At 32.8% G+C, this 24,661-nt stretch overlaps 1 protein-coding gene and 2 non-coding genes across 4 annotated transcripts in view; 2 read left to right on the forward strand and 1 right to left on the reverse strand.

The window, feature by feature from the left end:
- LOC124950245 overlaps nt 1–24,661 on the reverse strand; it is a 67,338-nt gene that overhangs the window by 37,036 nt on the left and 5,641 nt on the right. The gene's annotated exons all lie outside the window — the stretch shown is intronic.
- Trnav-aac lies at nt 9,637–9,709 on the forward strand. Its single transcript has one exon. It is a non-coding gene; the product is annotated as a tRNA-Val (tRNA).
- On the forward strand, nt 10,021–10,093 carry Trnav-aac. Its single transcript has one exon. It is a non-coding gene; the product is annotated as a tRNA-Val (tRNA).

The raw sequence follows: 24,661 nt of genomic DNA on the forward strand, positions 1-24,661 counted from the left end.
ATATATATATATATATATATATATATATATACATATTTTACTCTTCTCGTATACATATATTATATACGACAATTTCTATTTTATTATGATAAAATATAACGATGAAAATGTGTGGATTATAATAAATAAAAATGTTAATTCATTCGTTGTAAACAATAGGAAATGTTCCTCGATATAATATAATAGTTTGACAAAAAACAGACGTCGGGTAAGCGAACGGGTTGGTTTTATTAAATTGAAATGAATAATTTGATACGTTGTGATTATCGTATGAAAAAAAAAAGAAATGTTAATCCCGTTTAATTATCGATTCGTATATACAATTGCTTTTGAGTAACACCTTCAGCAACATATTTATCTTTTATCCATTTTATCCATGTCTTTGAACATCGGACCGTACAACATACCGTTATCAAGGGCCATTCATCTCTTGCACTTCGTCCACAAGTCACGAGTCCATTAATGGTACCTCGAAGGATCCAGTTTCTGTACCTCCCTTCTTCCTATCCTTCCTTCTTTTCTTCATTCCTTCCTTCCTTCCTTCCTTCCTTCCTTCCCTCCATACCTCTTTCACTTCCCTATCCTCTTTTTCTTTTTCCTTCTCTTCTTTACTTTTCCTTTATATTTTTCTTTTTTTCTTCTCTCTTTTACTACCAAGAAGTCGATGGTCCTTTCTGAGAAAAACCTCCTTCTCCATCGGCCACGTGTTTTTAAATTACGTACTTCAAGGGGCCACTTTGTAGCTCGACACTTCCAGCCCGTGAAATCCTCTCTGGACGATGTTCTCCTGAATTTTAAAGGGTACTTTTACCTTCCCCTCTCGCATCTACGAAGGATCTGCTTCGACGGACACAAGCACAGCAAGAAAATTTTCTTTCTTTTTCCATCTCTCTCTCTCTCTCTCTCTCTCTCTCTCTCTCTGTTATTCTCTCTTACTCTCTTTCCTCCTTCTCTTTCAATCTCTTTTACATATATGTACATACCTACATTTATATACCGTAAAATTTTGTCGATCTTTTCTTCCATACATAATTTACAAAGTTACTGACAAAGTAATCGTTTTCTTCGTGTATCGCACGATTCCTCATATGGGTGAGTAAACGTTACCAAGTGAAAGCTTCGAGATACGACAATGAAAAGAGGTTGTTGCATATAAGAAAACGATATCAAAGCTTCTCTCCTATCGATAAATGGAATTTTAAAGAAGCTAGAGATTACACGTCTAACATCGAAGGTACATACGTGCCATAGAAAATGTGATCTTTAAAATGATAAATACAAGGGTTATGGATAAACGTTGAAAAAAAAAAAAAAAAAAAAGAAAAGTATAACCCTCCGCTTTTTATGTAAAATATATTCGGATGTTCCTATTTTATTACGTTTTTTTTTTATAATTTCATAGTTCTAATTAGAATTTAATATTTTACTTGGGTATCGTTCGTAGCGATCATTATATTCGAAAATTTTTTTTCGATACAATTCGCGCCATTATCCCGTTATTAAGATATACAAATTTTTGTTACACACACAAAAAAAAAAAAAAAGAAAGAAAAGAAAAGAAAAACTTACGACGAAAGAAACGGATATTTCATCTTTCAACGAAATAACGTCCGTCCTTTTTCGTCTTGGTACAAAGCAAGCAAGCTTTATGTCTCTCTACGAAGATTTATCTTTCCACGAAGAAAGTCCATGGACTGGCTCATTACTTAAAGTTAGTGCTGGTTTTAACGGTGAACCATTAGAAAGTAGATGGCTTACTAAGTTATATACCATAGCTTCCTAATATCATTGGCCTTTGTAATTAAACGGTCTCACCTAACGTCAAGAATTTCTAAAACGTAACTTTCGATTACCTTCTATTCCTTTTGCAATTTCTCTAAGCTTCCTGGAAAATAATGACTTTTTTATACGGCAAACAATTTCAAAACATATCATTAGATCAAACGTTAGCTACCATTTTGAAAAATAATAATGTGACAATCAAGTCAGGTCCTTCCTTTTTAATTACTTTCTTTTCCTTTTTAATTACCTTCAAACCGTTTGGATCGAAATACGTCAAGACTGTCAAAGTTTATAATTAACCTGTCCTTCAAACGTTTTAAATATGAAACACATAAATTCAGTTCTAACGTTAAAAAATTTTATCCTAAAGTACGTAATTATAAATAAATTATTAATCAATAATATTAATCCTGTCAAATTCTTATTAATTCGGTTTTTATCTTATTTTGTTGTATCTCCTCCCTTTTCGATGTTTCATCAAGCGTAAATTATTAAAATGATTAAAATGCTCTTTCAGACTATACGCCGAGAATATCTAGATGCAGTTGCTTTGTGACGAACACAAAACGGATTCCTTGAGAAATTGGATAGCAATTAGCCCCATCTCTGTCCCTCATTAAATCGTCAATTAGGGACAGCTATATATAGTTCTGTTCAATTATGACGAATTGGAGCGACTATAATGTCTATCTTCTTACGTTTACAGAAAATTAAGAGAAAGATATTTTTTCAATCGTAAGAAAGTATTGGCACATTGATCTCAGTCCGAAAGAAAAGAAGAAAAAAAAAAAAAAAGGAAAGAAAATTAAAGATGATTCATCTTTTCGACAATAAATAATCAACAAAAACGAAACAAGGAAAAAGAAAATGAATTCATTATATCCCGTTCTACCTATGTATAAATGTATTTGAAGAAAATAACGATGTTCGGATGCCGGGAACATGGCAGAATTGCGAGGACTAATTTTGCAAATGTAAGAACTTGCATTAGTCCAGTAACAAAAGGATATGAATTAGTTACCATCCTGATCCACCAGACACATACATATATACAAATGCATATTATTATTATTCCACACAATAAATGTAACTACGCCCACTCATAAGCTTTTTACTCTTTCTCCCGTATATATATATATATATATACTCAACTGTAAACAATATACTCAAGCTGTGATACAAGTCGCATGTAATAAACTAATGGCAAAAAACTTGTAAAAAAATATTCTAATATAACAATCCAATGAAATTTAGCTTTTAACGAGTCGATAACAAAACTTTGCATTTTGGTGTAAATAATAAAAAATATATATCGTCATATATATATATAACAAAAGCTGCTTTCTCTTGTGGTAGAATTAAAGCCCGTCCGTTTACATGGCGGAACCTCTAGCCACTTAATTCCAGAATAATGACCCGTGAGCAATAAAGTGAAAGCACCAAAGAGGTGCGGAATCGTGAATTGCGCGAATGAAGCAACACGAATGGTTTTCCTGATCTTTTGTACGATCCTTTGAATGAGAAGAGTCGATCAATCTTTTTTTCCTTTCCATTTTCCTGTTTTTTGTTTCTTTTTTTCCTTTCCTGTCTTTTCTCTTCTTTCTTTTGGTTTTTTTTTTTTTTTTTTTATTTTTTTTTCGCTCCTTTTAATTTCCTCTCCCTTCTTTTAGACGTCGACAAAATACTCGATAATACACGGTAACGTGTCATCTATTACTTTTTTTTTTCTTCTCTTTTTTTTTCTGATAACGTTCGAAGGATCCTCCAAAGGGAATTAATTCTCCTTGAAGATAAAGTAACTTTACGAGAAGCGCAACAGCAATACGTTGATCCTGGTTGGCCTGGGATACGATAAAATGTGATCTTGCGGATTAGATTCACCTTTTCCCGTGTGTATGAATCAATCCTGCCACAACACAAAGTGCCAAGAGTGAGATAGAGTAAGGAAAGAAAAAAGGTGTGCAAGTAGAATAGTGGAGAGGAAAGGAGGATGGGAGAAAAAACCTGAAAAGAAAAGGAACGAAACGAAATGAAAAGAAAAGAAACGAAAAGAAAAGAAAAGAAAAGAAAAAAAAAGGAAAGAGAAACAACGAGAGACGACGAGAGAGAGAGAGAGAGAGAGAGAGTTGAACTCGTTCGTTTCTATGGGCGACGGGAACGACCAGCAGGCGTATTCATTTATTTATCGGACTTCCAAGTCCAAGGAGACCAAGGAGAAAGAAAAACTAGAGAGCAAAGGTCTTGAAACTTTTACTTCTTTCAACTATGTTGGTACATGCGTTTGTCGCGAAAGAAGGAAGTAGTTAACTTCACTTCCATCTTCAACATCACCCCTACTATCACACCCCGAATACCTCGAACGATATCTCGACAAAACGTTCCAAATCAAAACTTCCAAAAAAAACAAACCAAATCAAATTCTAAGATCCACGATAAGATTTCAATTTTAATTATCCTTTCGAATTGAAAAACGTATATAAAATATGATTTCTAAAGGACGTGTCGAAAGGCGAGATCGAAAAGGTTTTTTCTTTGACTTGTAATTTTTCTTTTTCTTTTTCTTTTCTTGTTTGTTTTTCTTTCTTCTTTTTTTCTTCTTTTAACTGAAAAGAAAAAAAAAGGAAAAGAAAACAAAAAGAAGAAGAAGAAGAAGAAGAAGAAAAATTAACATATAAAAAAGTCTGTCGAAAGAGAATAATCAATTTTTAAAATCGTTCAAGAACTTTTGGCCTAAAGAAACGATAAGATGGCGATAGAACGCCATATTTCTTTCTTTCTTTCTTTCTTTCTTTTTTTCTTCTTCTTTTTTCCTCTTCTTTTATCGTTTTTTTTTTCTTTTTTTTTTTTTTTTTCCTCTTATCTCCATCATCCGTTTGAAATATTCAGGATACAAATCCTTCGCTTCAAAGTGAGATTATTATAGAGAATAAAAGCATTTACCCGTGTAGAAAAAGATGTTATTTTGATAATGTCTACGTAGGTTAACGCCCACTACTGGTGATTCGGTGAAGGCGATAATATACGAACACATGGATTTTTCTTTCTTCTCCCTTTTTTTTCTTTCTTTTTTACATCTTTTTTACATCCTTTTTTTTTTCTTTTCTTCTCTTTTTTTTTTTTATAACACAGAGCTTGTTCATCGTCGACAATAAATGTTATCGTGCAACACACTGGGCCACCTTGCAACCGGCAAATGATGAGAACGCACGCAAGAATTACGTACTGCAATATGAAACGTAGAAACGTGTGACTTACATTACGACGCGTGTAAGGGGTAATTATTCAGAGAAAATATAATTTATTTTCATAATAACCTTAACGAGAGACATCGTTACGGGTTTGTTATATAATTTTTAACAAATTATATTATCTCGTTGTCCGACAAATAATGCACAGGGACAAATATAAATTTGTTATATTTTCGTACTATAAACCTGTGAAACAACATCGCTGGTTGAAGAAGGATTTATAATAATATTTTCATATGGAGATATATCTGTATGATATAAAGTGAGAGGGAAAAAAGAAAGAAAGAAAGAGAGAGAGAGAGAGAGAGAGAGAGAGAGAGAGAGAGAGAGAAATTCATTTCCCTTTTTCTGTACAATGCTATTGAAAGTCGATGAAATATCAAATGGTCATGTGGTTACGATATGTTTTCACGTATCGATAATATAATAATAATAAAAGGAAATAAAAAAAAAAACCTCTCGATAAATCCTACTCAAGTATTGAAATACTTTGGCATTCATTCCTATTAAATTTAACTTTTCAACAATACGATTGTTTAAGTTGATTTGGAACGATTTCATTGTTCACGCGCTTTCAATGAAGTATCGTTAAAACGTATCACCCGGCGATAAAATAAAAAAAAAAAAAAAAAAAAAAAAAAAAAAAAAAAAAAAAAAAGAAAAAAAGAAAAAAAAAAGAGAAAAGAAAAATTAATAAAAAAATAAACAAAAAAAGAGAACAAAAGCAAGGATGGAAGGGAGGAAAAAAAAAACAAGAAAAATATTCTTTTACGCGCATAAAACCAAACAGATTTTCGTTGTTTTTTAGAATCCCGAGTAAAAGCAACTGAGAAGCCATCGTTCGTTAGCTCGATATTGGTTAAATGACGCTGCTTTAACGACGATCTATGTTTACAGGAGAATTATTTAACGAAGGTAGTCCAAATCCCTTTGAAGGAAACCACATAGGTGCACTGAAGTATACCTATATCCTATGACATAGTTTCCAAGAGAGAAAGAGAGAGAGAGAGAGACAGGGAGGAGTTTCTAAAGCAAATGATCTTCGTTTTACATATACATACACACGTATCTAACTTGTTTTACGCTAAAATATAGATGTGCAGTATTAGTGTACGTCAAGGTGTTTAAAGATTACATACACTGTAGAAAACGGTTGTGTTAATTTAATAACGTTGGACAAAGGAAAAAAAAATAACTCTCTATAAAGGATTACCTTAAGAAATTTGAACGTAAAGATAATGATGATGATGATGATGATGATGATGATGATGATGATGATAATCGAATCACAAATTAGAATGGATAGTTTAGAAACTATCAAGGAGAAAATGAGATGATAGATCAAACTGATCCAAAGTTCCCTTATATCACAATATCATGTATGTATCTATGTTATTATTCATAATCGATGCGATCAATAAATTTATTAGCGAATGTACCAAGCAGGATATTAATTAATTCTAGAGAGGCATTTACAGTATATTGTGCGTAATTGCATAAACACCGCAATATTACATTAGCTAAGCTGCACTGGTGTATATATCGATGCAAAGTATAAAGCTTCATGAAATTGTCAATCGATCCTTTTGGTTGACCTCACACGATTAGAATAAATTTCGTAGTTATTTTTTCGTACGATATTCGTATGTCGCTCGATCGGACAAAATAAAACGAAACGTAACATAAATTAAACTTATTCGATAATAAAATGGAAAAAAAAAAAACCTGGAAAATAATAAAATCGTAGATAACGTCTAAATATATTGGTGGATATAAAAAAGAAAATTTCAACTTTTCGTTTCGTGATTTTTCGAAAAAAGAAAAGAAAAGAAAAGAAAAGAAAAGAAAAAAATGTATACGTAAGAATTTTCTCACTCACTAAAGGAACGAAAAAAGTGCGAACGAGTAAAAGTCAAGTAATGCAAGAAAGGAGACAGAAGTTGAGAAGCGAAGTGACGTCGGCAAAAGGAAAAAAGAAAGAAAAAGAAAAAAAAAGAAAGAAAGAAAAAAAGAGAAGGAAAGGTACACGAGTGACTTTGGTCGAAGTTGATATCAAGTGGAGAAAAGCTTTGATGAAAGAAGCTTGGACATCTTTTTAAACGATGAATCGAACTTAAAAACTGTGGAATTAAGATCGTAAGAGAGTGAGAGTGAGAGTGAGAATGAGAGTGAGAGTGAGAGAGAGAGAAAGAGAGAGAAAAAGAGAGAGAGTAAGAGACTTGTTATACTAAATATATAACGTCCAAAGTAAATATCGTAGTACGATAAGATCCAAAAAAAAGAAAAAAAGAAAAAATAAAATAAAACCAGGAAAAAAGAAAAGAAAAAAAAGGCGGAAACGCGCTGCTGTGTGGTAAAAGTTCGTAATTAGCTTCAAGAAGGGAAAGAGAAGATGGAAAACAAAAAAAAAAAAAAAAAAGAAGAAGTGTAACTTCCATTAAATCTACCAAATGAGAAAGTCAAGTGACAACAGGAATAAACAATGATTATTAATTTATTAAATTGGATCAATATTTTGAAATATTTTTAATTAAGATTTTAAATAAATAATAAATCTATTTTATAAACTATCACTACGTAATAAAGGTGATCAGTTTATACCGGAAAAAAAAAAAAAAAAAAAAAAAAAAAAAGAAGAAAGAACGAACAAAAGAAGAAAAAAAAAAGACTATTCATATTTTAATTAAAATATTTGTAAATATAATAATTTATTAACGTTTCAAATAGATCATCAATATTTATATTAAATTCAGACTCTAATCAGACATAATCCTGATACAACTCCGATGCTTAATTATTTACATTGGTCACATATATTGAATACGTATATACTGATATTTTATTATAAATATTAATATTCATAGAAAATATATCTAAGATTTATAATGAACATTTATTTTACAAAAAATATTTATTCATTAATTAATGAAAATATCGATCAAATAAATAAAAATAAAAAACAATGACGATTTTATAATGTCCCTTATCGATAATATATCAGATATGTACATATTATACTTACGTAGATATGTGTATGACTTTAAGCTCTCGGCAATTCGCGTACCTTTCTCCTACACACGACAGTCAATCCAGGAGAGTATGGTTTGCATCGATAAGATGAAAGTTTGGATTAAACCGTGAATATTCAAAGCCAAGCCGAAGGCCTCGAGGAGAGTATACGTAAATACATAGCTACTACGCTCGCTCGTGCGCGTTCAGAAATGATTAGAGGAATGAGCACGTTCTTGTGACGTAACACCACAAGAGATTATATGTAAGTTTGTTTTACGGATTATTAATGACATGTTTGTGTAACATATGGCAAAAGGATAACTCGATCACACTAAACTGCAACTGCATATGTAATAACTTTCTCTTTCTCTCTCTCCCTCTCTCTCTCTCTCTCTCTCTTTCTCTCTATCTATCTCTCTCTTTCTCTCATGAGACTTGAATATTTTCAAGCTTTAATGAAATCGCTTTAATTTGAAAAAAAAAAAAAAAAAAAAACAAAAAAAAAAAGAAATCTATCTTTATCGTGTATATATATATATATATATATATATATATTATCACGAATTTGACGTAATAAATAAGTACGTAAGTTCATTTTACGTGAATCCATATATATATATATATATATATATATATATATATATATATATGGCGATGCTAAATATATATAGCAACAAAATTTAAATTATTTTCTGATGTTTCATCATGACAAGTGGAAATATTAATCGTAATATTTTTGACCATAATAAATATAAAATGATTAATCACACAAAATGAAGTTCTGCATTTGTATTTAATTTTGGAATATACAAATCTGATATATAAATATACGGTTCGTAATAGCGATATAAAATCAATTGTATTATAAATCATATCGCAAAAAATAGAATTTCTTTTTTAACCTTTATTTGGAGAGAGAATAAAAATATAGTTAGCTATAAAAAAAAAAAGCCATCCTATGAATATCATCTACCGGCTAAAAATTATATAATACATATATATTTATATACATAAAAACTAGCATTAAAGAAACGACGTATTGACAAAAGGTCAAAAAGGGATCACGTAAATTTGGAGAAAGAAATAATGTGTTCGTCTAACAGATTCTTTTATAATTAATCCTAGTTTCAATATGTATTCAATATCCTTTCCATAGATTACATATCACAAGGGGAAATGTCAATAACTTAAATAAATCAAAGATAATTAAATAAATTACTACAACTGAAATAAAACGTAACGATTCAATTATTTCAAAAATTTGAGAGACAAAAAAACGACACATATTATAGTTAAATATACGGTGTACCTATTAAAATAGAAATCGATCGTTAATTTCATCCAATCTCACGAAATAAATATATTTAATTTCTATCAAAATAATATATATATATATATATATATATATATATATATATATGTATCGATTATTATTCAATAAAAATCTAACAAAGGTATGTATTAATTACTTCAAATCCTTCCAAAGGTAACAATTAAAACGTATGATTAATTAAAATTAAAAACAATTTAGAATAAACAATGATTATAGTTGAAATACGAACGGATTTATTATGGACCAAATCTCAAACATCAAGTTTCCGTGGTGTAGTGGTTATCACATCCGCCTAACACGCGGAAGGTCCCCGGTTCGATCCCGGGCGGAAACAAATTTTTTCTCTTTTCTTTTCGTCTTTTTAATTCGATAAAACTTGTACGTACTACGTTTAACATTTACAACGTTGTAAAGAGTTACATGTTTTTAACGTTATCGAAATAAATATACAAAAAAAAAAAAAAAAGAAAAAAGAAATTATATATACAAACAATATATTATAATACCGATGAGATGTCATACTTTTTTCTTTTGCATTGAAAAACTAATCAATTTACATATATCTGTATATAAATTAAAATCAATCCAAGTTTAATAACAAATTTTTTCAATTGGTTCGTTATAAAAATAAAAGGAGATCAAATTGTTTCCGTGGTGTAGTGGTTATCACATCCGCCTAACACGCGGAAGGTCCCCGGTTCGATCCCGGGCGGAAACATTCTTTTTTATCCTTATAATAAAATAATATAATTTATCGGAAATAATATATTAGATATGAGGTTTATTCGTGGATAGACCTTTTTGACCTTTCGTAAAGAGATTAAGGACGATCGATAAATTTGAACGAGGTTTTTACAAATTCAATCAAAACTACATGAACAGTTCGATATCAATTTATTTTTTTTTGCGAAAACCTTCGTACAAAAATTGTTCTTTTTCTTCATATTGTAAAACTGCAAATTTAACTACAAGTCTATAAAAAGAAAAAAGAAACAAAAAAAAAAAAACAAAAATAGAAAGAGAAAAAACAATCTCAGAAAAGAATAATCAATATTTAAATACCAAATAAGAATTTTTGACCTATCCAAGAATTATTCGAGATACCCTGTATATTATAAAATAGTACTTATTAGATCTCTTTCGATCGTTCTGAGATCACGAAATGTAGGTCGAATACGTTTAAATGTGCCTCGAATAAGAACAATTTTCATTTTTAAGTGTTAAACCAATGGCCTTTGGTACAGCAAGATATTATTAATTGAAATGGATTATTTAATTTGATTATATGATGTTACTGCATGTCTTAGAAAAGACAAGGAAGACTACGTTAATTACCCAAGCTGTCTCTACCCTATCTTTCGGTCCCACTCCACCCCTATTCCACCCTACCCACCCTACCACTTGAACTATATTTATCATCATACTTATTCTAGTTGACATGAAAATTCTTCGTAAAGTACAATCTTCCTTTCTCGAATATATGACGCGAATTAAGTAGTTCCTCGGCTATGTGACTTTAAAAATTCTATCTGTCAGGAATGCTTTTAATGAAACGAGATTTCCCTTGCGATCTCGTCAATCTAATTTTCTTATCGTACCGCATCTTCTACTACTATCATAAATTATTTCAGAGTGAAATCGAAGAAACGTCAAAGGGAGTATTTTTAAAGCGTTAAAAATCGATAAATATTTCTGAAAAAAAGAAAAGGGAAAAAGAAAAGAAAAAGAAAAAGAAAGAAAGAAGAAAAACCAAACGGAAAAAATAAGTAAATAAAAATTAAAACAATGAAAGAGAGAGAGAGAGAGAGAAAGAAAGAAAAGAGGAGAAGAAAGAAAGAAAGAAAGAAAGAAAAAGAAGGAAAAAGAAAAAAAAAGAAAACGAAACAATATTCATTCCAAACTATTGGGCAAAAGACACGGGGACAAAGTTGAGGGACTATAAAGTTAGGAAAAACGTTATTCGCGTAAGAGGTAACGGCGTGAATATTGAGGTTACAATAGACACACAATATAACCCGGAATTGTGGAAAGTTTTGGGAGGATAAAGGATTGACCCGGATGCAGGACACGAGCTTTGCAATGTGAGCTACATGGAGCGGAGTGAAGAAAAGAGGGTCACCTCCGGTGAAGCTTTGGAGCTTCCAACTTACAATACTTTGTCTCGAGATAGGAAAATGTGCCTTAGACCGAACCCTCCTGTATCTCTTCAAGAGTCTTCCTGTCTTGCTTACTTGCTTTCTTTCTTTTTTTTTCATCCATTCTTTCCCTTTTCTTTTTTTTTTTACTTTCACCTTCATGCCCTCCCATTTTGAGCCGTCGTTCTTCCCTTTCATTCTCCATCCCAGATACTCGGGGATACATACAAATTTTATGAGCGTTGTCCTATCCCCGGCCCAGAACTTCTCCCAGTACTTCAGTCAGACACAGACTTTACTTCTGCCTTTTGTTGCACTCGCATATCACTTATACGACCTCGACAATGCACCCATCCCGAGAGAGAAAACGGTATATAGGTATTGTATATATCGTAGATATTGTAATATCTACGTATACAAGCGGCAAAATCTAGATTAATATCTTAAAGACGATGAAAATGTCGCTTACACGTTATCCCTTCGTGATAAGAATTAATACTATAATCATAAAATCTCAACTCCTCGTTGTTCTTCATTTACTCTCTTCCTTTCTCTCTCTCTCTCTCTCTCTTTCTTTCTCTCTCTCTCCTTCCCTTTCTATCCGTCTATCTATCCTTCTCGATCTCTCGATTTCTTAACCATTAAGTATTCAACGCGATTTTAATTATTTTCAATTGAAGAAAAGAAACTCGTGCAATGTAAACGACGATTAAATGAACATATCGCATTATTTTTCCACGAGTAACTTGAAATCATTGAAGAAGTCAAGTAATAACCATTATCGATATCACTGTAAAAAAAAAAAAAAAAAAAAAAGAAAAGAAAAAAAAAAATGTCAACAAGTAGATAGTCGTTTAATCGTTTCCATCTTCAATCAAACATATTGCTAGCAAACCATTATTATTGACTTCGTTTTCCTTTCAATAATTCCCTCTGAAACTTTTCTTCTTTCCGTTTTACATTTCTTTCCTTACTCTCTCTCTCTCTCTCTCTCTCTCTCTCTCTCTCTCTCTCTCTCTCTCTCTCTCTCTCTTCTCTGTTAAATCCAATATACGAGATGTATGCAAATGCGCGAATAAATAGGTCGAGAAAGTACGACGTTAGTTCGTTTTTTAAATCTTAATTGGTAATTCGCTCGATTATAAAAGGAAAAAAATTCACATATACCCGCCTTGCTTCCTTCTAACAATTTCTTCTCCTTTCGTTGATACATAAGAACGAAAAAACTATTTAAGATTCGATATCTTATAATACTGTCGAGATGAGTGACCTATAACTAAGAAGAAAACGAATAAATTCTCATAAAGCATTTCTATTTGCGGCGATGTTCCGTGTCGTTCTTTCGCAGCTCGATAATTTATTCGAACTTCTAAGTCCGGAACTCGACTCCGTTTGAAAAGAATTAAACACGCTTTGTCAATCGTTGAAACTCTTATTAAAACCGTGGAAAAAAATTTCATTCAAAGAGAGAGAGAGAGAGAGAGAGAGAGAGAGAGAATAAAAAAAATAAAAAAAAAAAAAGAACAGAAAATTGTACAAATATCATGTAGGGGTTTATATGCGAGAATCAAGAACGAGATAACATTACGCTATGAATAACGGAGTAGAGAGAACGTCGCTCGATAAAAAAAAAAAAGAAAGAAAAAAAAAGAGCTCCTCCTTTTTTCTCAAATTCACTGGATATAGAGAGAAACCGACATTCCCATGTATACAGTACGTACGTATGTACACTGTACTGTATATGAAGCAAAAAAGAAGCACTCGACCACGAAGTTTTCGTGCTTACGGGGGGAGGGGGGAGGGCGAGGGGGGAGAAAACCCAAAAAGAAAAAACAAAACAAAACGAAAAAAAAAACAAAAGGAAAAGAAAAAAAAAATAAACAAAAAAGAAAACCAAGAAGAAGATGGGAGGAAGAAAAAAGTAGAGTCGGGGGAGGAGGGGGATAGGGAGGGCAATGAGGTGGGGTAAAGGGATAGAGAGAGAGGGTGAGGGCGATGGAACACCTTGGCTTTCAAACTTTCCCGAATCCGATCTTAACTACCGTACGCTTGTTTCGCCTTATTCCGTAGATAGCTATGAAAATGTAATTTATAAAACGAATGAAAAATTAATCCACGTGAAATTTCATTCGATCTGTATTATTAGAAGGATATTCGTGGAAGGAAGAAAAAGTTTTATAACGATCGGGAGGAGGAGGAGAGGAGGGGGTGGGAGAGAGAGAGAGAGAGAGAGAGAGAGAGAGAGAGAAAAAAAAGAAGAAGAAGAAGAAATCGATAACGCTTCTTCGCGATAGAACAAGATGGTCTCGTGGTATTCTAAATTCTCTACGTGAAGATCCAATAACATAAAATATTCTGTAGTATGCATATATGTATAAAGGAGGGTGACACAGAAACGAAATTCTTACCAGCTGTGGTACTACACTACACCTTTTTCGATACGTTCCCTGAATACCCAATCATTGTCTCGTCCATCAACGTCGATGATTCAAATGGAAAGATCAAATGTTCTGATTCATTTTATAAAAAAATATTTAAAAAGGATAGTTAAAAAAAAGATTCACGATATTTTCAATTAACTTATATCGCGAATCGTAACGTTATTCGTTATAAAGGATCTCGATAACAAAATTAAAAATGATTATATCAATTTTATCGCGAATATATATCCGTAAAACGTTAAATGATATTTGTACGGGTTCAATTAATTATAAAATGAAAATAATCGAACCAATCGAAAATTATAAAATTCGAAATAATTCCTATAATAATACTTTAACGATAAAATTTATTCTTTTTCATATCTCTCTCTCTCTCTCTCTTTTTCTCTCTCTTTTATCTATCTATCTACCTCTCTTTCTCTCTTGATCGCGCATCGTTCGTAGAAAATACATATCTCTCGTCGACGCTGGCACACGTATCAACAGCACGTGGATATTATAACGCGCAGCCATGCATATGCGGCGGCGACAGATGCATATGTGCAGCCGCACATAAGATTGCGCATACAGGTGCATAAATCGAGAATATATCTTCGCGTGGCTCTCGCTCGTGTTATCTCTGAAGCGGCTCTCGCTTCCTTTATCCGTAGGAAAAACACTGACCCTTTATATACATATGTATATATATATATATATATATATATATATATATATGCACATATATACAAACATATACATATATGCACCTATATATGCTACCTAAAAAATGCCACCTAAGCTGACGACATTCATCCAGCATAGTTTTCACCGTGTAAACTACGCGTACCAAAGCTTTATACAGAGAATCCTAAAGCTTTAGAGAGAAACGTTCCTTCTTAGAAACTATAATAATACTTTCTCTCTCTCTCCTTCTCTCTCTCTCTCTCTCTCTCTCTCTCGCTCGCTCTCTCTCTCTCTCTCTCTCGCTCTTAACGTTTCTCTTTGTTAATTATATTCTCGAAAAGGAAGTACGCGTCGAATGCAATATTTAATCGACTTAACAAACTCATTTCTTACGTACGACGAACTAACTTTCGCCCTGAACAAATATATCCTTGTCTTCAATGTAATGTTCCTTCACAACTTGAAAAGAATTTTTTAGCGCTATACAAACAAGAGGGAAAGAAGATAATAGAAAAGGGGGAACGAACACAAATACGAACAGATGGCACGAAGGGGCTTCTAAGTCGTAAGAGGGGAAAAATCTACGAAGAACGGAGAACTGGTGAGACTAACGTCCCTTATGATAATGATCTTGGAAATTCGTGAGATCTGAGTCGTAATAAGCATTGGGTAATAAATGAAGACGATATCCTCCCACTCCATTCCCTTTTTCGTACGAAACGAGAACGAATCGCCGTTTATCGCTGTTCTCCTTTAGTTTCACACCCTTCGAAAAGTTCGAGTAACTTTTCCTTTCTTTCTTTTTTTTTTTCCTTTTCCTTTTTTTTTTCTTTTCTTCTTTTCTTTCTTTTTCCCCTCCACGACCACAGCAAACACAGATTGTGTTCTTAATACCCGTAACGTTCAAACTGTCCTAGAACTTACCTCACTCTATCTGAGAAATGATACTAAAAGCAATTGCTTTTAACTGAGATTTAGATCGAACAATTTTCTAAAATAGATTGAAATATCTTATTTACCAAATGAGAATACTTTCTGAACTTTTAACGAGAACAAATGAACGTAATACATCGTAGTACGATAACTGTACGATATATTTTATATATTTATAATAAATAAATTATAATTTATAATTAACACGTTGTATACCTTGGAAGGGAAGGGGGAAGGGGGAGGGGCCATCTCCGATAATCGATACTTTATCTTTTACAAATTTCATTTAAAACGTTTTATAAATTTCTTTTGTAACATTAAAAAGATTGAAAATATATATATCGAAAATACATTTCGAATAAATGAAGTCTTATAATTTAGACAAAAGGAAAAAAGAAAAAGAAAAAGAAAAAAAATGTACGAATGTTATTTAATTAATACTAAATATATCGATTTGCATCAAAATTAATTCTATCAGATTTTTACGCGTTAAATAAATCTTTTATCCTGTTCTCGTGACGTTAATAATTTCATAAATAATTTCAATCTGACAATCTACGACGTCTCTTTTCTCGAGCGAGGATGTCATTCGATCAATTAAATAGATTTACATTCGTGAAAAGGCAAGCAAATTCGCACTCGGACGTTGCGTGATCCTGACTACTTTGATAAAGGTTCTTAATATGCTTTCATTGGCATACCGGCTATTTCATATATGCATGTATCCATATACGTACATACATATGTACGTACGTCAGAACACCAAAGTACATAGAAATTATGAAAACGATTGAAGCGTACGCTGACCCTTCTTCCAACTATATCCTTTCTTCGTATACTTTTCGTTGTGTGTCGACCGAACAGCTGACACGATACCAACGAAAACGAAAAGAGCAAAGATTTTCTTCGGATTTCCCCGGAATCTAATTCGTTGTTGAACGTACGCAGTCAACGTGAAACGGCTTTACGTGAAACGTTAGCACAAAGCTATTATTTCTCTCTTAGGGAGGTTTTTTTTCTTTTTTTCTTTTTTTTTTTTCTTTTTTTTTTTTTTTTATATACCTCCAAGCGATCTCTTTGAAGTCACTAGAAAATATATATTGCAACGTAGACAATATGTATATATATATATATATATATTTGTGTGTGTGTATTTTTTTGTTTGTGTGTGTATATACATATATAACGATTTATGCCATTTTACGACAAGGAACTCGTATATAAATAATTTTTTTTAACATATCTTTAAATCACAATGGCCGATTGCGACGATGAATTTTTGGATCCCAAGAAAATGCGAAAAACAAAAGATTCGAGAAAAAAATCAAAACAGAAAAAATATAACGTTACCACGATAAATACATGCATTCGTTCTGTTACTATTTGTACTCGACGAAACGAAAAACAGAAAGAGAGAGAGAGAGAGAGAGAGAGAGAGAGAGAGAGAGAGAGAGAGAGAGAGAGAGAGAGAGAGAACGGTATGATACAATCGTTTTCCTATTTAGCACGGAGAAATCAAATCAACGTCGAGCACAGCCGCAATCGTGACAGGACGTGTTTGGTTTTTTTTTGCATCGCGTGCGAACGGTATACATACACCTATACATACATATATACATACATAAATACATACATACATAAATACATATACGTATACATACGTATTTCGAGATATAACAAAAATTAGAAGAATAAAAGAATCAAACAAATGTTTGTTCGCGATTTAACGAGTATTATGGGATAGAACGAGTTAAGAATTTCTTATTGTGTAAAAACGAAATAAATCGTGACAAAAAAAATATATATATATATATGTATATACATATATATATGTATGTATCTCTATATGTATGTATTTATACATATTTCTTGATCGTTTAAGCTCGTTTATCATCGAAAAGCTTTTGGAATGCGTTTAGATTCCTTTAGATGTGTTACTGCATTTGGCAATGGACGTCGCTTAACACATGTATAATCGCTTGTATACAGAGAAGGATAGGCCTAGGATCGCAGAAGCAAGCATATTGCTACGGTCTGCTCGATACAAAGCGCATCCAAGCAGCCAACGTTCATGCAGGCTTATCGGTTGGACTATTGCACGCCGTTACCAATGTTACTGCAACGATTACGGATTATTTGTTGCTGACGGCGAATTAATCGTTAACCAACACCTCTATATAACCATAGTGTTATCCGCTTTTGAACGTCGCGATAATGTTAATCAGTGTAACGAAAAAAAAGAAAAAGAAAAAGAAAAACCAAAAATAGAAAAAATAGAAAAAATAGAAAAAAGGAAATAAGAAAAGAAGAAAGATCACACTAGAAATTAATCTTCGAATAATCGTAAAATCATTTAAGTAATTAATTATTATCACAATGATCCCGTCAAGATCGGATTAATGAGAGATATTCATTATCGAATACCGCGAAGTGGCTTGGGCTCTCGCCCTATCTGGACTTACAAGAAGAGCCTGGCTAATTAATTGCGCGGTTAAACGCTGAAGCAGCGTGAAAACGTTCGGGCCCGAAGAATGGCGCGTTACAGTGAATTAGACAGACGCAGTCCCACTTGGACAGTCTCATAAATTGCTTCGCGCCCATAAAGGACTAGCTCCTCGTTTATCATACGCTTTCTTGCCCACCATCTACGCTAGACGGCACCGCTAGAGAAATATTACGCGAAGTACATCGGTGGTACTCTCCCTCTCTCTCCCTCTTTCTCTCTCTCTCTCTCTCTCTCTCTCTCTCTCTCTCTCTCTCTTTCTCTATCTATCTATCTATCTATCTTTCTCTTGGAAAGGTATTCAATAAAATGAAATATTTAATTTACCCTTAAAGTTCGCTTCGTTTCCAATAACAATCCAAAAATAATCATGGATAATAGTTCGTCGAAAACAAATAAATTGACAAACGACAAAGAGAGATCATTGGATGATTACATTTAATGGAAATTATAAAGATATATACATTTTTATTATTATTTCATGATAAACAAACGTCGTACTCTTGAAGTTAGTAGGGAGATGAGAGGGAGCGAAGAGAAAAGGGATTGAAAAGAAAAAAAGGAAAAAAGAACAAAGAGCTACACGAGGAGCTTAATCTAGCCGACTAATAATCGGCTAATAGATGAAATTTTGGGGTGGGGTGGGGGGGGGTGGCTGGGGGGGGAGGAAAAACAAAATAGAAGAAAAGAACGTGCAAAAAGAAATAATAATAAAAAGAAGGGTAGCCTTGTCACGTAACACATTACTTTCCTACTCTTGACAGAGAATGCTTTATGCGTATGTATTTGAAGTTGGGCATCATAAATCGTAAAAACATCCGTAAATGCCGGCCACTTCATTTTTCATCTTCTTTGCCTGTCTCCGGGATGATACAGGAAGGAACCTCATTTTACACAGCTATGTGTGAACCGCGAACGTGCTGATCTATTCTGATGGAACTTACTCGATTGAGACGAGGTATACGGATAATGACAACGTTTCATCATTCTCCTCGTTCCTTTATTTATACAAAATTTTCCCCCTGATAAAAAAAAAAAATAAAAATAAAAAAAATAAGAGAGAGAGAGAGAGAGAGAGAGAGAGAGAGAGAGAATAAAAAATCTCTCATCGCAAAATTAATAATCGTAAAAATATCTATTTATTCATAAATAAAATATTAAGCGTAGTCCTCGTACGTGAAATCCGTCGTCCTTATTCTTATGTTATCCGTGAGTGGACAATCATAAATCGTAAGGACACATACATACATACGTAAAACGTCCTACGTTTTCGTTTTTCATCGTCCCTATTGTCTCCCAAGGGATACGATGATGGACTCGATGTATATACGAACCGACAAGGGCTTTAAAGAATATCACCCTTTTCTACAGAGAGCCTAGGCTTCTTTCATTCTCTCTCTCTCTCTCTCTCTCTCTCTCTCTCTCTCTCGCGCGCGCGTGCGCTCAATACATAAAAATAATGAAAGAAACGCGCGCGTACGTCACCCTCGCTTGGCCCCAAGAGTTTTCTTCGAGATCGATAGCCGTTTCAAAGAGCCGCGAAAGAATCATATAGGAGCCCGTCGTTCGCACGCGTGAGATATTATCGCTCAATTACGACGCGATTTTGTGCTCTCTCTCTCTCCCTCTCTCTCTCTCTCTCTCTTTCTCTTTCTTTTTCATTTTTTCTTTTACTCTCTTTCTCCTTTATTCTCTGTAAGTGCTAGAAGAATGCTGACTACGCTACGAGACGTTCGTGTAGATCGAAATCGAGCTCTTGCACGATTAAATAGAAATACTAAGGCCATTGTTTCTGAGTAATAATAATAATAATAATAATAAGAATAATAATAAGAATAATAATAATAAAAATAATAATAAAAATTTTACGATACATATCCAAAAGGGAATAACAAAAATTGTAATATTATCTATCATAATATCTACAACAGGAGTAATACCATATAGATATATAATAATACCACATAATAGCGTATAAATATACTCTGAGATAAAGAAAAAATCCACAGGAAACAAAAAATGTAATCATCGATACACGTATAATAGTCCGAAGATATTTAAACGCACAATAGAATGGAATCTGATTTTGATTTGTCCTATGTAGTCCTATATAATCTCCTAAATCCTGACGTTAAACGTCGAGAAAACAAAGATTAATAATAGTACTAATAGCAGTAGTACTAGTAATAGTTATAATAATAATAATAATAATAATAATAATAATAATAATAATAATAATAATAATAATAATAATAACAATAACAACAATATTAATAATAATAAAAATTTAACGCGTATACAAATACATCTGTTTTCCCGATAGTTATCCTTTCTCAATTTATAGTTTATCGCTAAAACCCTCTGCACTTTTGTTTCTTATTCTTTCTCTCCCTTCCTCCCTCTCTCTCTCTCTCCTTCCTTCTCTTTCTGTTTCTGTCTCTCTATCTATCTATCTATCTATTTATCTATTTCTATCTGTCTCTCTCTCTCCCTCTCTCTCTCTCTCTCTCTCACTCTCTCTCTCTTTGTCTGTGAAGCGTAGAGAATTTTCGTGTAATTAAGGCTGCTACAGAGTTATGCAGTGTTCAAGCTAGGGAATGAACGCTCGTGCATATAACCAGGTAGTAGATACGTGTATACGCGAACGAGTTATGCACCAGGATGACTGATAACAGCGCGCACATTCGAACGCAGTCACGCATGTTTAAACGGTCCAATATCTTGCACATGCCGCATGGTAATTAATGACAGGTGCAGAGTTGCATCTAAGAGAAAGAGAGAAAGGGAGATTGATTTGTTTAATGTCTTTCTACCTTATCGTCAATTTTCCTCGTAGCGAAGGGTGAAAAGAAAGAAAGAAAAACAGAAAGAGAGAGAGAGAGAGACAGAGAGAGAAAAAACAATGTCCTTCTAAATTATGTTCATGAAATGTAAAAGTCACGTTGAAAGGGAGCAAAAAAATCAATTGACATAAAATAGAAACGTGCACGGGCATACAAGAAACGCCATCTGACTTTAGTGAAATTTTGAGCGACGTGTGACACGTAATTCCGAAGACGAGAACACACTTGTGAATGCATGAAACATACTTCACGCTAATCAGACGGAAAATTCATCATAATCAATGACAATTAACATATACGTCACCAAGATAAATGAATACTTTGTGTCTTATCGAACTCGGTAAATATATCTCGTACAATGTAAAAGAATTTGTTTCATTTACAATTGACAAAACTCGCGTTACACTAGCCACTACTATTTGTAACTCTTTACATAAATATATAAAACAAAAGGACAAAACGGGAGAGGGAAAACTTTGACAAGGAAAAATGTGAAAAAGTTCAAAAGTTATCCATACGAGAAATCCTTCAAAAACTATAATACGAAACTCGTTACGTAACGAAGTTATATATAACGTTATCAAAAAAAAAAGAAAAAAAAAAAAAAAAAAAAAAAAAAAAAAAAAGACGATCTAAAAATTATTTCACTTTACTCTTTTTCCTATTTCGCCGTAATAATTTTGATTTCTTTTTTTCCGTTGAACGTTATCGTCGTTGAATTACCGTTCGTGAACGTTACTCAATGAAAAAAAGGTTATAAGGTCAGTGTGCACTGATGTAATTCAATTAAAGTAATCGGTACCGATGATGATTCGGCCTTTTCTTCTTTTTTTTTTTTTTATTTGTTTTTTCTTTTTTTTCATTTTTTTTCACGCAACATCCCAGTACGTTCAAGCTGGAAATAAGCCAGAACGAAGAGGACCACTGTGGTACCGAGAGTTATTTGAGGTTTGACCGCAAAACCAAACAAATGCTCGAAACGAGTCAAGTTGGCAAACGGCAAATGTTTTACCAACCGATCATCCATCGCTAAAAGTTTCACAAACGAATCTACATAGGTAGGAAGGATGAAGGAGCGAGGAAAGTACTTGTTTGTATTTCCCCCCTTTCATATTGCGGCCTCTCTCTTTCTCTCTCTCTTTCTCTCTCTATTCCTCTTCCTTTCCCTCTTATCTTCAGTCCTATCAGCCGGTAGAGATTTTCGAGTGTGAAGATGTTTGTTTAGTGGAGGCGGGGAACGGGAGGGAGGGGGGGGGGGGTAAGGGAAAAGCAGCAACACGGTACAGGACCGGCTCGCGCTTATGTAATATTCAAAAGTGTAGCTAGTGGTTATCCTAATTAAAATCTCCAGACACTCATCTTCCCGGTTAAATTCTCTCGAGCTTTCCGGCTTTCACGATATTTTCCGTTTAAATTGACGCGACGGAGAAAAAAAATTCACAGTCACGTTTCTTTGTTATGCTTTTCCATTATATCCCGTAATATAGCGCTCCGAGTAATCTTACGTAATTTTAACAATACCGGTTGGCGTTACGGATTGTAAACTGTATCAAACGTTTTCTATTAACCAATTACAATCTCACGTAAATTAATGAATTTTCTATCGGATTTTAAATTCGAAATTAATGTTACGTAAGAATTTATATATATATATGTATATATGTACTTTTTTTCCTCCCTAATAATAAGAATAAATTGTCTTCTATTTTCTTTTTTCTTTTTTTTTTTCTTTTTCATTTTTTTTTTTTTTTTTTTTTTAATAAAATTAATAAAAATAAATTCTGTATTTTGGAACGACCGAAATAAATGTAAACTAAAATGCATTAAACATACGTTTTTAAAAGTCTTCGACGTTTAGAAACTCATCCAAATACTCGGTCTATTTAGATATATCACTTTTTATTCTAACGAAAAAGCCTTATCTTTTCCCTTTTCGATAGTGAAACAGGTGGTAACTGGCCGAATGAAAGCCGTCGAGTGAATAATGAAGAAGAAAAAGGGCTAGGAGATAGGACGGAAAAAGATCACTCAAGGGTGTATCCATGTATACACACGGATGCGCGAGTGTATTAATGAGAAATAGAAAACGACGAAGAAAAAGATAAAGTGAGTAGTAGGTTGATAGGGAGAAGGAACGTAGAAAAGAGTTAAAGAGAGAGAAAAAGAGAGAGAGAGAGAGAGAGAGAGAGAGAGAGAGAAAGAGATAGAGAGAACAAGACGGAGGGGGAGAGGAAGAGGGAGAGAAAAGCTCAGTTCCAACGCTATTTGAATGAAAATCGAGCCTTCCAATGCTACCAACCACTCGAGTTGGCTTCAAGCTTTTCGACGGTTCGATTCGCGTTTTATCCGGAATAGTGCGTTGAAGCAAAAAAAAAAAGAATAGTAAAAAAAAAAAAAAAATAAAGAAAGAAAGAAAGAAAGAAAAAGGGAAAAAAAAAGAAAAAAACAAAGGAAACAAAAAAGAAAAAAAAAAGAAAAGAATAGAACGAAAGAATTATTAGAAATAAACGTGAATCAAATTCAACAAAATCTCGAAATCGTTTTCACGATTTGTTATATTATCGAAATCATTACATCACTCGATTGTTCGCGAGAAATGAACCGATAGTGATTTATCTAAGCTCGGTTTAACTTAGGCACAACGTATCGTATCGGACGGAAGAAAATAATTAACGAGCTTTCGGACTTTCGATAAAATGATTAATTGAACGGACGAAATAAATGATCGAAGAAATTTACTTTGTATAAACAAAATGTCGTAGATATTTCAATAATGCCAATAGTATGAAAACACGTAGATATATATAATGTAAAAAATGTTCCCTCACAGAGGCCTGATGAAATTTGATTATGCAAACTTCGCATCAAAAGCATTCCTCATTATGTAAGCGAAGCACATGTATTTCACGCGTATAACCAACATATACTACTACTAAAAGCTCATGTCACATATGTACTCTTTATAAATGAAATTTTTTTTACGAAAGAACGTGCATTTCAAGATATTAATGGCGCATCATTTTTCCTTATTCTTTACAATCTTTTATTACGAATGTAAATTTTTCTATTCTTCTTTCGTAATCCATAAAAATGTAAGATTAAATACTTGATTTACACTAAAATATTTTCTATTACAAAATATATATATATATATATGTATATGTATATACGTTTTTTAAAAATGAAAGAAAAAAAAAAGAGTGAGAAGAACAACATTATGATTATTTTATATAAATTTAAATGTTTTTAATAAAAAGTATACCTTGAATTTAATAGCTCTTTAAAAAGTATACAAGGCTGATAACCAACTGGCATACTAATTGAAGAGGTTAACGCGATTATCTCTTAACCTTCTGCGGTATTTGCAAGCTGAAAGCTAGTTCATTAGTCGCTTTTGAAGAACGCCGATTAAAGTACCGTTGCAGTAGAAATAATGCCTTTCTGACACGCGCCAACATAAAATGGACTGGGCTTCGTAAAATAATATGCGATTTCATTGAAACGATTGTATACAGACGATCAGTTTGAAATAAATCTATTGCGATTATTGAAAATCGACTTTCAAAGGATACAAACAAAGAAAAAAATTGGAAGAGAGAAAAAGAGACAGAAAGAGAAAGAAAAGAGAGAGAAAGAGAGAGAAAGAGAGAGAGAGAGAGAGAGAGAGAGAGAAAGAGAGAAACGAAAGAAAAAAGTAAAAGAAAAAAAATATTTGTTTCACGTACTAAAATCGTACTTTCATTGGTACGATATGAAAGATGCGGCATT

Source organism: Vespa velutina, chromosome 6 (genome assembly GCF_912470025.1).
Source record: "Vespa velutina chromosome 6, iVesVel2.1, whole genome shotgun sequence".
NCBI classification, from domain to species: Eukaryota; Metazoa; Arthropoda; class Insecta; order Hymenoptera; family Vespidae; genus Vespa; species Vespa velutina.